Here is a 14009-nt window from a genome sequence, read left to right as displayed (position 1 = left end):
CTGTGTTATAGGTCAGTTACATCTCAATAAATCTGGACCCCCCCCAAAAAAGAGAAATTACTTTCAGTGCCCCCCCATCCTATATCTTCTCTTCCTAACATGCACATCTTTTTTTTAAGATTATTTATTTATTTATTTATTTATTTATTTATTTATTTATTTGAGAGAGAGAGAGTGAGCGAGTGAGAGAGAGAGAGCATGCACAAGCAGGCAGAGAGAGAGGGAGAACCAAACTCCCTGTTGAGCAGGGAGCCAGACGCAGGGCTCAATCTGGGACTCTGGGATCATGACCTGAGCCACAGGCAGACACTTAACCCACTGAGGCACCCAGGTGCCCTCTGACATGTGCATCTTAAAAAGAAAACAAAGATTGGAAGACTCGATGTTGAACAATGTATTGACTTACAGATTGAATGCAATCAAATAAAAATCCCCACAGGCTTTGTTTTTTAGTTTTTAGTTTTTGTTTTTTTGTAGAGCATGACAGGTTAATTCTGAAATACATATGGAAGTGAAAGGGCTAAGAATAGCTTCTTAAAGAACAATATGGAAATATTGCTCTACTGAAAATCAAGACTTTTTATAAAAGTACAGTGACGAGGAAAGGGTGGTATTTGTACAAGGACAGACGGACTAGGAAGAGACTAGAAACTGACATCAATATGGACACTTCGGTTGTGATTCATGTGGCATTGAAAAGTACAGGGAAGGATGCGCACGAGCCTTTTCAGTAAATGGACTGAGTGTTCCTATGAGGTAAAAACAGAACTTGACCCTTACCTCACACCATAAACAAATAAATCCCAGGTGGGTTGTTGTCCTAAATATGGAGGGCAGAACAATAAGGATTATAAAAGATGATAGAGGGTGAAAGAAAATAATTAGGATGAAAACCTCAAGGTGGGTGACAGATTTCTTTTCATGACACAACAGCACCAACCTTAAACGAAAAGTCTGACAAATCTGGCTTCATTAAGATTAATAAACAATTCCATTTATACAACACTCTAAAACAGGCAAAACTGCACCACAGTGTTTAGGGAAGTGTTAGTTTGAAAACTGGCCCCTGTCTAAGGAGGGCAAGGAGAGACGAACGTGGCCACTCCTGGCCACAAGGCTTGTCTGTGGTGGCCATAAGGAGTAGACCTCCACACCCACCTGCCAAATGTTCAAAGTTCAGTTGCGTATATAACCCAGACAGTCTCAACACCACCTTATTCTCTCAAGACTATGTCCTTGAAAATGGCTCCCACTATGGGAATGGCGGGTAGAACATACATTCCAAGGACAGGGTGAGGGGGGGATGACGAGCCTCTGATTACCTGAGTCTAGCTCAAGGGTCAACCAACGGTCATGTCCTCTTGATGACCCCCTTCAACAGGAAGCATACTCAGGCTGAAAAGGAGGAAGCTAGGAAGGGACTCCCATAGAAGTCAGGATGGCGGCTCCCTGTGAACGGGAAGAAAGAGCTGAGGCTTTTAGAGTCTAACAATGTTCTATTTCTTGATATAGGTGAGGTTACATGGGAGTTGGCTTTATAATAATGCATTAACTTATACATTTATGTTTACGCATTTTTCTGTATCTTTGTTATCCTTCACGTAAAGGTTTTTGTTTTGTTTTAAAGATTTTCTTTATTTACGTGAGAGAGAGCACAAGCGGGGTGAGGGGCAGAGGGAGAAGCAGACTCAGGAGGGGTGAGGGGCAGAGACAGAGGGAGAAGCAGACTCTCTGCTGAGCAGGGAGCCTGACGCGGGACTCGATCCTAGGACTCCGGGATCATGATCTGAGCTGAAGGCAGACGCTCAACTGACTGAGCCCCCCAGGCGCCCCCTTCACACAAAGGTTTTAAGGGGAGAAAATCTCTGCACAGGATTCTGATGAGCAAGTACATTTAGGACCCCCGATCTAGGGCCTAGCTGGAGTGACACTGTAACAGTCAGGTCTGTTTCTGCTGTAGGATCCAACCCTGACTTACCATTCTTAGATATTGATTCATTATCTGAAAAACCCAAGGTAGTTTCAGGAATGGCTAGTTCCAGACACTCCAACAAGATTATTAGAAATCTCCTCTCTTAGCTCAGTTTTTCTTACTATCTTGCAGGCTCTCGTCCCCAGGAAGACCCCCAGCCAGTCCAGGCTACGTCCTGCCCGCTGAGCCACCTGTGCAGAAAGAAAATGTCCCGTGTTCTGGAATTTCAGCAACAGTCCTGGGATTGGCTCTCCCTGGACTGGCCAGCATCACATATCCACCTGCTGTTGTCCCGGGGTCTGAAGTATGATTGCCCAGATACGCCTGCTCCTGGAGCTGAGGAGGGGAGAGACAGTCTCTGCCGAATCATATTACCCACATTGGGAGAAAAAATTTTTTTTTCCTCTAAGGAAAAAGTAGGTGCCATTACCAAGAGGAAAGGGAAAAGATGGTTAGGCAGAATTGGGATTGATGGGCTCAAGTCCCAATGGGGTCAAAGGAGAGGTGTGGTGGAAGGAAGTGAGCAAACGGTAGCAGGTGGGGTAGACTGTCATCAGAGAGTGGGATGTCTGAATGGTCATTTCGGAGGTGGAGCAGTTTCGGGTGATGACAGGGTCCAGGGTGTGGCCCAGGCAGTGGGTGGAAGGAAGGTCAGGATGTCGGAGGCTCGAGAATGTGTACCCCTGTCTTCATTAATAAGGATGGAACCCTAATAAAACACGGTCCCCTGTGGTTCAGTCTCAGAACAGTATCTGACCCAAGATACACAACCCAATAGCCTATATGAACAAGCAATTTCATTCCTCAGTCACGCTTCTCAAAGGACTTCAAAGGGATTCAGATGCGTAGTTCACAGCCACACTAACTGAAGTCCCCTTTCCTCTTCCCTTCTTCCTCATGCCCTGAAGCTATTCTGTGCTGCTCATGTCAATCTCCACTCCCACCAAATAATAATAACAATAACAATATTAATAATAGATTAAGGCTCCTCTTCCATACACAGATTTTTTTAGCCACTTTTCCCACATGGAAGAACCGATCTTCTTTAAGAAGGGAAGAGAGATGGAGGAGAAATTGGACTGGTAATTACAGGACACTGGTGGGCCGGGGCGGGGGAACATCCGGGCTCAGCCTCCGCCTCACCATCGTCCTACCACCAGGAGAGAGACCAGGATGTTACATAGTGGCCACTGGGAGCTGGTGGTGCAGCAAAACGGACGGGAGTTTTTAGGTACGTGGTCCCCAGCTCCATCCCTCTGCCTTGAGAGCCTCCATCTGCGAGCCCGAGCCCAAATTCCTGAAAAAGCAGGAAAATCAAAGCAGAAGCCACTCCCCTCTCTCCATCACAGAAGCAGTCATTTTATCGATTCACTTTAACAATAAACACGGATTTGGTTTATTTAGTATAACAAATTGGCAATTAGCATTTTGGGGAAAATCATTCTGAGGCCATCAATGACACTAGTAAATTTTGGACCTTCCACTTAATATCTAATAAGTTTTAATTCAAATTTATCAATTATGAAATACCATTTCTAATCTATTAAATAGAAAAAAAGAGAGAGAGAGCAAGAGAGGCACCTGGGGGGTTCCGTTGGTTAAGCCTCCGACTCTTGATCTCAGCGTAGGTCTTGATCTCAGAGTCACGAGTTCAAGCCCCACATTGGGCTCCACACTGGGCATGAAGCCTATATTTAAGAAAAAGAAAAAAAAGGAAAATTATAAAACTCAAAGTTGGTGAAGTTTTTGGGGAAAAATATATTCATACATTTTTAGTACATTCCTTCCTTTTTTTTTTTTTTTTTTTTTGTTTAATAGAGAGAGGCAGGGGAGGGGTAGAGGGAGAGGGAGGGAGAGAATCTTAAGCAGACTCCATGCCCAGCATGGAGCCCCACTCCGGGCTCAATCTCATGACCCTGAGATCACGACCTGAGCCAAAATCGAGAGTCCCACACTTAACTTACTGCGCCACCCAGGCACTCCAGTACAATCTTTTTTGAGGAGAGAGGTGATTTGACAGTATTCCTCAATGTCCATATAATATTCATTCACAAAATCATTCAGAACATAAAGGAAACTGGGGTGCCTGGCTGGCTCGGTTGGAAAAGCATGTGACTCTTGGTCTCAGGGTTGTGAGTTCGAGCCCCACGATGGTTGTAGAGATCGCTTAAATAAACTTAGAAAAAAAAAAAGATAAAGGAAATCATATTTATCTTCTGGTTCCTCCTCGCTATCACCCTCCAGGGCTGGGCACAGGCTGGGCACAGACTGTGGTCATCTTTTTCCCCCCCAGTATTTTTTTACCGTGGTAAAATACACATAAAAATCAACCATCCTAACCAGTTTTTAATGTGCGGCTCAGTGATAGTAAGTACACGTTGCTGTGTAGCCATTACCACCAGCCATCTCCAGAACTCTTCATCTTCCCAAACTGTACCGGTTAAGCACGAACTCCCCAACCCCCTCTTCCCCAGCTCCTTGAAACTGTCATTCTACTTTCTGCCTCTGTGAATCGGACTCCTCTGTGTGCTTCATATAAGTGGAATCACACAGTAATTGTCTTTGTGCGACGGGCTTACCGTACTTAGCAGAACGTCCTCAAAGCTCATCCGTGTCGTAGCCTGTGACAGAATTCCCTTCCTTTGTAAGACGGAATAATATTTAATTGTATATGTAGATCACATTTGCTTATTCACTCGTCTGTTGATGGACACTGGGGGGGCTCCCACCTTCTAGCTATTGTGAGTAATGCTGGGGGGGACCTGCTTCTCCCTCTCCCTCTCCCTCTGCCTGCTTGTGCGCTCTCGCTCGCTCTCGCTCTCTGTCAAATAAATAAATAAAATCTTAAAAAAAAAAGCCCCCGCTTTCAATTCTTTTGGGGATATACCGAGAAGTGGAATTGCTGGATCACAGGGTATACTGTCTCACCTTTTTTAGGGGATGACCTGGCTTCTGGATTTCAGGGTATTAGGAGCCTGGAGGAGACTGGCCATGTGACCTTGAACAGGTCACTTTCCCTGTCTGAGAACAGATCCAGGTCTCCAAACAGGGACTCCCGTTAACCACACACATTCCCAGGCCCCTTTTCCTGGGACATTCTAACTCATTGCCTGGCCTGGGCCCCGGGAATGTGAAATTTTTCTAAAAAAGCCTCAGGTGATTTTTATCATCAAACAGGTTTAGGAATCACAAGACCCGAGAATGTCCAAAGGCCCTCGCAGCTCTGACCTTCTATGACCTCAGTGGTTAAGAGACCAGTATGCAGAGTCACACTGACTGGATTTAATTCTAAGTTGCCAGTTAGCAGGGCCGCCTTTATGTCTTCACCCGCCAAAGGAGGATAATGGTGCCTGCCACAGGACTGTTGCACGAAGTAAACACAAATGAAAGAAAATGAGACTTTAGCATACCTAGTACTCAAACAACAACAACAACAACACAACAACAACAACAACAACAACAAAAGAAAAAAGCCCACCCACAAAAAAGAAAAAAAAACACAACACAACAAAACAAAAAAGTCCTTTAGTATCTTTGCGCTAATTCCGTCTTCCTCTCCTGGCTGATGTCCTCCCCCAGTGGATGGGTTCCTATCGCCACCTAGTGGTAGGGCTAAGTCAGTGCACGCGCACAACCACTTCCTCTTTTCTGCCCCCCCCCCCCCCCCCCCCCGCTCTGGCCCAACTTCGGCCGGCCCACCCCTTCTCAAGCTCACCCCATTCAGAAGCTTCAAGACCCTCAGTGAGGGCAGAAGCTCAAGGTGTGAGAACCTGGGGTCCGAGGATTCCCAAACTCTCTAAAGTCTATTCCATAGCCTCATCCTAGTGAAGGTGAGTTGTTGGCGTCCCTCTACCTTTGTGGATGTCCTGCGTAGGTCTGATCCTGCAAGAGGCCAGGGCCTGGTCTGTTCGGCCGCCTCCTTAATAGTAAGGCCGGAGCTGAGTATCCGCTCTGTGATACAGGCCTTACAGACATCTCATTCAGCCCTGAAAATCCCTGTGCTGTCTTTCCCACAGATCTTCTTCCACACATGGGGAAATTGAAGCTCAGAGAAGTTAAGTGGCTGGCACAAAGTCACACAGCTTGCGATGATGGGGCTAAATCTCTCAAACCCAGGTAGATCTTCACCCACAGCTATTTCCACTGAGCCAGAAGGCCTCTAAACTAGCGGTTCTCCACCTTGGCTGGACATTGAATTCACCAGCGAAGCCTTAAAGAGCAGCCTGTGAAGCATCTGCCTACAGTTCAGGTTCTGATTCCAGGGTTCTGGGATCAGTCCCGTGTAAGGCTCCCTGCTCCGCGGGAAGCCTGCTTCGCCTTCTGCCCCCTCCCCGCCCCGCGTGCTTTCTCTCTCTGCCAAATAAATACATAAGATCTTCACAAGAAAAGAAAAGAATACTGAAGGCTGAGCCCCACCCCAGAGATACTGGTTAATTGGTCTGGGGTGTGGCTTGACCACGGCGGTTTTGTAAGGTCCGGTAAGAATGCTGGTGGAGAACCACTGCCGGGCACTCACCCAGTCTGTTTTCGGCTCCTTCCGGCTGCTTTCGGTTCTCCGATAAGCAATCCGCGTGGAGGGAGGTGCTCTGCTCTCCGCGGCTCACAGGCGCGCGAGGGGACACGTGCGAATCGGGACAGGCCCCGGCCTGGAGCAGGAGACCTGGTTCTGCTGCACGGAGGGTGGAGGAGAGTGTGTTCCTGTGGGCGCCAGCCCCTCCTCTGCCTGCGGGTGCGGGACCCCGGGTCTGCGGCACATAACCGACTGCGCCTCTGTGAAGTTGCCTCTGTGGAAAACGTGCGTGAAAGTAGCACCGATCCCATAAAATGATTGTATCAAACGAGCTAATAATAGATAAAGCACTTGGAACAGTGCCCGGAACCCAGCAAACTCTGAATAAATGTTACAAGGACTGCTACTAAGCTACCGTACCTATGTAGTAGCATAATACCACTAGGATTATTACCATTCCCGACCCGGACAACGGCTCCCCTTGCGGACTGATCGCAAGTAGCAGAACGCCTCCTTTTTCTCGTGGAGGCAGAGCTATCAATTACAGAGAGCCCCGCCCCGAGGCGGGCCCAGGACTCGAACTGGCCAATCCGAGTACCCCATCCTCTTGCATGAAGCCAAGTAAGCCAAGGGGAAGCAGGTGACCCACCTGGAGCCAGTCAGGCCCCGCTCGGGGGGACTGCTGTGATGGGGGGAAGCCAGAAGTCACCTTTCCTACCATCACAGAGGAAGGCAGAGAGGGCGAGACTGGGGGACACCTTTTGAACCCCTGGGTTCGCTTCCTGAGGTGAGAATGCTCCCCCTGGCCCAGGTAAGGGGGAGCCAAGCCAAATCCTGCCCGGCTTTGGGTTGGTTCCGAGTCCTGGCTCACCCCCGGGGCCCCCGGGGATTCAGCCGAGATGATGTTCAAGGAGCATCTTACACGGAGGCTGGGTCCCGAAGGCAACTCGGTTCTTTCAGTCGCAGGAACTGAAAGTGAGGATCGCAGGTAGCAGTATCCCCCGGACGAGCCCTCACAGTTCGAAGAGGACTAGGGAGACGAACGACCCTTGCAAAGCCAGGTCCTGGACCCGTAAACGCCATTATCCGGGCAGTTAGCAAAAATCAAATGGTGACTTTTAGCTAGGGGTGTTCCAGAGCTCATTAGATTGCTCTGGCGGCGTATGTGTAAGTTTGAAATTGTTTCAAAAAGTAAAAAAAGGGGGGGGGATGTCATACATTGCCTGTCAAGTACCGCACCCAGGCCACCGTCACACGGTCACGCACCACACTGGGCACACTGGGGACACACAGACGGGCTTGGGACGGGCGCTGGCCGCTGGTGCCCCCCCCCCCCCCGCGCCCCGTGCTGGAGCGCACCTGCACCTCTGCCCCTAAGTGCCAGGTGGCCCAGCAGGCATTTGAGGGCCTGTTTGTGCCAGAAATCTGTATCCGTACACACAGGAAACACGGGGCTCACATTTTGCGGAACCAAGAGAAGAAGAGAAAGGCAGGGTCTCCCCTCCGTGTTCACGGATTGTTCTGTCTCTCCTCGTTCAGTTAGTCAACCCGGGCTCTGGGCCAGGCCCTGGAGAGACAGCTGTGAACAGGATGTTCCAAGTCCCATACCTCATGGAGCTTGCCACCCGCAGCTCCGGAGACGTGGCTCCACGATCCGGAGAAGTGCGGAGAGCTGCCCGAGGGTAAAGCAGTATCAGTGTTTTCTTGAGGGCCTCCTGGAGACAGTGCTGTTTTGCAGTGGTTCTCCACTTTGAGTGGGCAGTAGAATCCCCCAGAGGGGTGCTAGAATGCTGATTGCTGCCCACCCCCATCCCCCTGCAGCCCGGCTGCTGATGGTCAGTGGTAAGGTCTGAGAATGGGCCTTTCCAGTATGTTCCCAAGTGACGCTGATGCTGCTGGTCCAGGGACCCCACTTTGAGAACCACTACGTGACCAAGAAGATCAGTTTTAAAGAGTGAGAAATTCAGGCCCCACAGAAGGCTGTGATTGTCTAAGGAACTTTTAAAACGTCTGCTGCTCACGCCCCACTGCATACTAATTAACTCGGAATTTCTGGGCGGTAATTCCAACCATTAGCATTTTTTAAAACCCCCTGAATGGGGGTGCCTGGCTGGCTCAGTTGGAAGAGTATGCAACGCTTGATCTCAGGGTTGTGAGTTCGAGCCCCGTCTTGGGTGTAGAGATTACTAAAAAATAAATAAAACAAAAAACAAAAAACCCTGAATGATTCCAATTCACAGCCATGGTTGGGCACCATGTCCCCCAAAGTAACACAAACCCAGACTGAGCTTCAGCTTTACCCAGATTTGCCTTCAGCTTGGCCCTGAGCTCTAAGGATATCCATCTCTCCCAGTTGCTCTCCGCTTGAGCCAGCCCTGGGTTGGGCCATCTGCAAACTTCATTACCAGTCTCCTCACAGCCCTGCGAGGCTTCTATCATCATCCCATTCAATAGATGGGGAAACTGAGGGCCTCCATCCACCCAGGGAGGAACGTGGCAAGCAGATTCAAACCCAACGCTGCTCAGCTTCCCCCTTCTGCCCCACACTGCTTTGCCTGCCTCAGTGTTTCCCCAGAGGGCGGGACATTTGGGGCAGGACCCCTGGGCCTGCTTCCCACGTTACAGGACATTTATCACCTCCAGCTCCGGCCTCTACTCTGAACACCGTGAGCGGGGTGCCTGGGGGGCTCCGTGCGTTAAGCGTCCGACTCTTGATTTCGGCTCAGGACGTGATCTCAGGGGTGTGAGACGGCGCCCCGCATCGGGCTCTGTGCCCAGTACGGAGTCTGAGAATCTCTTTTCCCTCTCCCTCTGCCCCTCCCCCTGCTTGTGCTCTCTCTCTCTCTCAAATAAATAAATAAAATCTTTTAAAAAAAATAAAAAGAAAAGAAACACCATGAGCAACCCTCCCAGTCATTGTGATAACTTAAAACACCCCCCACACATTTCCAAATGCCCCACCCGAGAGCCACTGCATGAGATGCTAACCCCAGCACCAGCCATATCCCAGAACCCCCAAATGCCCATTTCTAAGTGTGCCAGTCACTTCCAGTGACACCCAATCCCACCCTTGCACTCTTCCTATTTCTGACCCGAAGTCCAACCCTGGTATAAACTTGAGGCCTAAACCTCACCCCAACCCGACTCTTACCATGATCAAGTCCCTAAACTGCTGGTTAAACTAATGCCAACCTCACAACCTTCCTCAAACCTGACGTCTGGGCCCAGTCCTTCCGACACAGTCATCGAGCCAAGTCTGAACCCTACACCTCAGCTGTCTCCTGTGTATGTCCTAACTTATTCTCCAAGGCCTTTCTGGACGTCCAGTTCCTGTCAGCTCATATCCTGTTCCACAACTTTTAAAGGCTTCTTAGCACCCGCCACTAGTACTAAGTGTCATTTTCAGTATGACCCAGACGTAACTTTCCACTTGTAGCCATTAGCAGTAGGTCTAATTGCAAGTAACAGACAACTCCACATCGGTGTGCCTGGGTGGCTCAGTCAGTCAAGCATCTGACTTTGGCTCAGGTCCTGATCTCAGGGTCCTAGGATGGAGCCCTGCGTCCAGCCTCTGTGCTTAGTGGGGAGTCTGCTTGTCCCTCTGCCCCTCCCCCCACCCTTCCCCCGCTTGTGCTCTCTCTCAAATAAATAAATAAAATCTTTAGAAAAGAAAATCTCCCTGTCACAGTGACTTAAACAAGATGAGTTTTCTTTTCTTTTCTTTCTCTCTCTCAAATCAAGGCTCCCAGCTGGTTGCCCCACAGTCACAGTTCACTTTCTCAAAGTTACCTCATGGTCCAAGATAGCTGCAAAAGCTCCAGCCATTAGGTCTTCTTGCCAGCCAGTGGGAAGGAAAAAATAACCAAGAAGGGTGCACCCCTCCTGTAAAGAACACTTTGAGGCAGTGGCACGCACACTTCCACTTACGTCCCAACGGCCAGAATTTGGCCCCATGGCCACATGCCTGCAAGGAAAGCTGGGAAACGTCTTTTTTTGGGTGTCCTAATGCTTAACTACAAATCAAGAGTGTTATTATTATGATGATGATTAATTTGGGTTCAAAAAGGTGGTTTTATTAAAGCCCGGGGACAGGACCCGTGGGCAGGAGGAGCGGCTGCCCAGAGGTTTATTATTAAGGAAGAAGGCATATTAGAGGACAAGCAGATGCTCCCAGACCAATGTCTGTCCCTCCCTAGACCTAAGAAGGACCTCAGTTTTGACTCTCGTATCAGCAGACTACACCATTCTTTGAAGATTTGGGTCCTGCCTCACTGACTCTCCTGCATGTCCCGGTGCTAATTCTTGGTGACTTCTACATCCAAGTAAACCCTTCCGGTGCCCAGCCCAGCCTCTCTGTCCCTTGGCCTGCTTTCCTCTCTGTTCTTGTCCTCAACTTGCCCTCTGCCACTGGAGTGTATCATCACTGTGTCACTGCTGGCCCTGGGATCTCCGTCTCATCCCCCCTACTCTCTGACCCAGCTCACTCCCTCTGGCCCCCCAACTCCCTCCACCTTTCAACCTCAACAGGAACTGCATGGGGGGGCGGGGGGATCTGTCACCTTTCCCAGGCCCTTTAGCTTACAAATATTTTATTTCTCCCAACTTAAAACAAAACACCTTCCGCTCGAATCAGCTCCCCCACTAGTCACCACCCCATTTCTCTGCTCCCCCAGCCCTCCCCACTTTCTCTCTTCCCACTCACTCCAAGCAGGCTTTCACCGTCCCCACCCCACTCCTCCTGCAATGCCCTTGTCTACGCCACCAGCAACCTCCGTGGTAGGACAGCCAGAACCAGCTTCCTTGCTCACCTGCCGTGGCCATACCCGCCACCTGCCCAGGACAGCCCTGGTTTATGTCTGTCGCTCCAGCGTGATTTCGAACAGCCCCGCCTTTCCTCCCCAGAGTGTGGGCTTGGGCAATAAATTACACAGTCACCCTCCCTCTCAGCCGCCCCTGACAGCTGCTTGTTCCTCCTCTCACACTCCAGTGTTTCCTCCTCCCTGCCGGCTTCTCCTTCTCAGGCTTCTAGGCTGCCCCCCGCCCCCGCCCCGGCACCTTCTAACGTTGTGGTGCCCCTGTGCTCAGTCCTCAGTTCTACCTTCTGCTCACCCCCTGCTCTATCTTCACTCGTTCCCTTGGCCATCCCAGCCGGGGGTTGGCCTGTAACTATGATATATGGGGCTGATGACTCCTAATGTCGGATCTCTAGCCCGGACCTATGATCCTTATGTACAGCTGCCCTGTGACATCACACATGCACATCCAATGGGCACTTGTTAAAAAAATTCGGTTAGGTAATCCCTACACCCAACGTGGGGCTCAGACTCATGACCTTGAGATCTGGAGTCGCACGCTCTTCTAGCCAAGCATCCTTCGATTGGCACTTAATTTTTTTGTTAAAGATTTTATTTATTTGAGAGGGAGAGAGCAAGAGAGAGAGCACAAGCAAGGGGAGGAGCAGAGGGAGAAGCAGACTCCCCACCAAGTTGGGATCCTGACGCGGGGCTCGATCCTGAGACTCCGGGATCATGATCTGAGCTGAAGGCAGACACTTAATGGACCAGGCGCCCCTCGGTTGGTACTTTAAACTGAACGTACCCAGCACTAGACTCCCGACCTTCCACACGTGACTCTCCAAGTTCCTTCTCATCCTGTAACGGAATCTCCAGCCCTTCACTTGTTCAGGCCAGAGCCCGAGTGTCACCCTGACCCCTTAATCCCAGATGCAATGAGCCAGGGTAGTCTGTCATGTTCCCCATCTTCTCACCTGGTCCCTGCCTGGAGAACTGCTGGCCCCCTTGCTGGCCTCCTTGCCTCCCCAACCCTCCTGAGTCTGCTCTCCACTTAAAAGCCAGGGTGGCCTTATTAAAATTTACTCAAAACCCTCCAATGTTCCCCAGTTCTCACCAAGTAGAGCCCAATGTTACCTTATTCCCTTGCTCTCTGGCCCCCATTACACCCCAAGTATCTCTATGATCTTGTCTGCCGCTCTCCCCTTCACCCACTCTCTTTCAGCCTTACCATTCCTCAAATGTGGCTGAGCACATTCCTACCTCAGGGCCTTTGCACTTGCTGTTTCATCTGTCTGGAATGCTCTGACCCCAGATATTGATGCAGCTCCCCGACACCTCTTCAGATCTTCATTCAGATGTCACCTTCTCAGTGATACCTTTCCCAGTTACTCTGTTGTAACGTGCAACCCCCACTCCCATCATACTTGCATACTTTTCCCCCCTTTTCTGCCTTTATTTTCTGCAGAGTATGTATCACCTTCTTTTTTTTTCCTTTTCTTTTCTTTCCTTTCTTTCTTTCTTTTTTTTTTTTTTTTAATTGAGGGAGAGAGAGACTTGTAATCTCCACATGGGCCCAGCACGGAACCCGATGCGGGGCTCAATCTCACAACCCGGAGATCATGACCTGAGCTGAAATCGAGAGTTGGACACTTCACCAACTGAGCCATGCTGTCGCCCCTGTACCACCTTCTAACACACCGCATGATGGATTAGAAAGTCAGCTTTACGAGGGCAGGGGCTTAGTCCATTTTGTTCACTGCCATATGTTGAGTACCCGGAACAGTGCCTGGCACACAGAACGGGCTCGGTGACTAGTTACTCAATGAGAGCCCCCCTTCCGTGCCACGCCAGCCTGACTGCCCTGCTGTGCACCCCTCTGGCTCCAGCCCTCATCTGTCTCTCGTGTCAGTCAGTCCCTTTTGCTGATGGCTATCCTGCACCTGGTGCATGTGGGCGAGTGGGCAGAAGTGGATCTAGTCTCCTGTCCCCGTGTGGCTTTGGAAGGCAGTGAGCAGCACATGCCTGGGTGTGTGCAAGGAAAGGCTGGGGACTGCATAGATAAGAGGACCCCTGATTCTGATTCGGGGCCACACTACATGACCCGCGGAGCCCTTCCATCCCAGATGCACCCTGATTCTGCGAAAAGCCACGAAGTCGCCTGATAACATTTGTCACCTGAACTTTCTAGAGCAGACAGACATCAGTGCCCTGTTTCATTCTCTGTGCCCCTCACCAAGCAACACTCCTCCCTCAGGCTGTGAGCTCCATGCTGATGAAAACTGAGCTTGAGTCCCATTTTCAGCCTCTGCAGCTAGCACCCAGGAGGCACCTAGGGCTTCATTCGGCGAACAATCTAGAAGCTCCTCTGTGGGCCGCCGCGGTGCTATTCCAGGGCTCTGAGCTCAGACGGCTGGTCTGCATCCTGCCCACTCGCAGCCCACCTGTGAGACCCTGGACGGTGACTTAACCTTTCTGAGCCTCCATTCCCTTATCTGAAAAGCAAGGATAAGGCTAGGACCCCACGCTGGAAGTCTAGGGTTCATGGAGAGAAACTTCCTTTTGGAACAGTCGGCCAGGAGCCATGTGACACCAACAGAAACTGGATGGATGAAAGGATCCCCAGACAAGCTCAACAAAATAAAGCTGGCCGGGGCGCCTGGGTGGCTCAGTCGGTCAGGCACCGGACTGTTGATCTCAGTCCAGGTCTTGATCTCAGGGTCGTGAGTTCAAGTCC

At 50.3% G+C, this 14009-nt stretch overlaps 1 long non-coding RNA gene across 1 annotated transcript; it reads right to left on the bottom strand.

The window, feature by feature from the left end:
• Window positions 1-1608: 1608 nt before the first annotated feature.
• Window positions 1609-5409, bottom strand: LOC130542250 (uncharacterized). Its single transcript, XR_008956677.1, has 4 exons — window positions 5201-5409; window positions 4552-4612; window positions 3554-3660; window positions 1609-3269 (listed from the first exon to the last, which is right to left on the bottom strand). It is a non-coding gene; the product is annotated as an uncharacterized LOC130542250 (long non-coding RNA).
• Between the last annotated feature and the right edge of the window lie 8600 nt (window positions 5410-14009).

This window comes from Ursus arctos, unplaced genomic scaffold, assembly GCF_023065955.2.
Source record: "Ursus arctos isolate Adak ecotype North America unplaced genomic scaffold, UrsArc2.0 scaffold_31, whole genome shotgun sequence".
NCBI classification, from domain to species: Eukaryota; Metazoa; Chordata; class Mammalia; order Carnivora; family Ursidae; genus Ursus; species Ursus arctos.
The sequence above is the reverse complement of the archived record's forward strand: the minus strand, read 5'-3'. Positions and strand labels throughout refer to the sequence as shown.